This window comes from Grammomys surdaster, unplaced genomic scaffold (assembly GCF_004785775.1).
Source record: "Grammomys surdaster isolate TR1022 unplaced genomic scaffold, NIH_TR_1.0 126236, whole genome shotgun sequence".
NCBI lineage: Eukaryota > Metazoa > Chordata > Mammalia > Rodentia > Muridae > Grammomys > Grammomys surdaster.
This window is the reverse complement of record NW_021621037.1, coordinates 12,973-14,733: the sequence shown is the minus strand read 5'-3', so window position 1 is coordinate 14,733 and position 1,761 is coordinate 12,973. Positions and strand designations below refer to the sequence as shown.

General features: G+C 40.7%; 1 long non-coding RNA gene across 1 annotated transcript in view; it reads left to right on the top strand.

The window, feature by feature from the left end:
• The first annotated feature begins 1,088 nt into the window (after window positions 1-1,088).
• LOC114613550 overlaps window positions 1,089-1,761 on the top strand; it is an 11,481-nt gene continuing 10,808 nt past the window's right edge. The window contains exon 1 of the long non-coding RNA XR_003710196.1: window positions 1,089-1,237. This is a non-coding gene — a long non-coding RNA (uncharacterized LOC114613550). The remainder of the gene's footprint in view (window positions 1,238-1,761) is intronic.

Here is a 1,761-nt window from a genome sequence, read left to right as displayed (position 1 = left end):
CACTTGCAAGAAAGAGGATCTTGGAAGGAATGCTTAATTGGATATGCCCCTCTGGCTTTTATGTACCTCATCTATATGGAGATCTGTCTTGAGGCTTCTTGGCCTGTAGTCATGCCCTCTACCTGTGGAGGGCCTAGCCTACAGGATTGAAAGCATGGATCAATGGAGGTCTGTGGCCTCCTGTGTGGAGCCTGGATTCTGGCAACATGGCAAAATGCATTCCATCACTTAGAATCACCTAGGGTCGCAGGCGATTTCTAGTTAGTGCTTGACTAGAAACCATGCTGTTCTTTCACAGTCCATCATTTTTGAACCATATTTTCATTATCCATTCATCAGTTGTAGGGCATCTAGGTTATTTTCCTTTCTTGGCTACTGGGAATAAAGCAGCAAGGAACATGAACAAACCTGTTACCTCTGAAGTAGGATCATGTCCTTTGGGTATATGCCCAGGAAGAGTGTCTTAGTTAGGTTTCTATTTCTGGGAAGAGACACCATGACCATGGAAGCTCTTTTTAAAGAACACATTTAAATGGGGCCTGGTTATCAAGTCAGAAGTTTAGTCCATTATTGTCTTGGCAGAAGCATGGTAGCACTCAGTCAGACGTGGTGCTGGAGAAGTAGCTGACAGTTCTGTATCCAGATCTATAGGAAGCAAGAAAAACACTGGCCCTGAGTTGGGCTTTTGAAACTTCAGAGCCCAACCCCACAACACGGGCATACCTCCTAATTCTATCAAATAGTGTTGCACCCTAGTTACCAAGTATTGAAATATATGTGCCTATGGAGGCCATTCTCATTCAAATACAACAAATAGCATAGTAGATCATATGGTAGATGTATTTCTATGGATATATTCTGGAACATCTGTGCTGATTTCCATAGTGACTATACATGTGAAAACATGTTCTCCTATACCACAACCAAGTCAACACTTGTTGTCATTTAGTCTATTGATAATATTCATTCTAACTAGGGTAAGATGGAATGTCAAAGTTATTTTAATTTGCATTTTTCTGATGCCTAAAGATATTAAACATTTTAAGCGTACTTATCATCTCTTTGTTTTTTCTTCTTTTGAAGATTCTTCTTGTTTGCATAAAACATTGGGAGGTGGTATAGAGGACAGGGTCTCTCTACATAAGTGTGGCTGTTCCAGAACCTACTGCATAGACCAGTGTGTCCACAAGCACACAGAGAGCTTCTTGTCTCTGCTGTCTAAGTGCTGATATTCAAGGTATGCACTACAATGTCCAGTCATAGAAGCATTTTAAATCCTTAAATATAAAGTTAAATTTAAGTTTTAAACTTTAAATGCTTTCATTTAAAATTACCTCTTTAAATGTTTAAAATGATAGGGTTCCTGGTGTTTAGTTTTTAACACCATTATATAGTCTAGAAATGAACTCTCTTTTACATGTATACTTGGCGAAGATTCTCCTCCATCCCTTAGGCTTCCAATTGAGTTAACAGTTCATTTGCTGTCTGACTCATTCTGCTATTGCTGTGATGAGACAGCTTGACCAGGCTAACTTGTAAAGCATTTCACTGGAGCAGGCTAAGAGTGTCAGAGGGTGATCCAGGATCACCATGGTGGAGAGGATGGCAACAGGCAGGCATGACACAGGCATGGCCAAGAGAGACAGGTAAGTTTACATCTGATCCACAAGGTGAACAAGGTGAAGGCAGAAGACAGAGAGAGAGAGAGAGAGAAAGAGAGAGAGAGAGAGAGAGAGAGAGAGAGAGAGAGAGAGAGAGAGA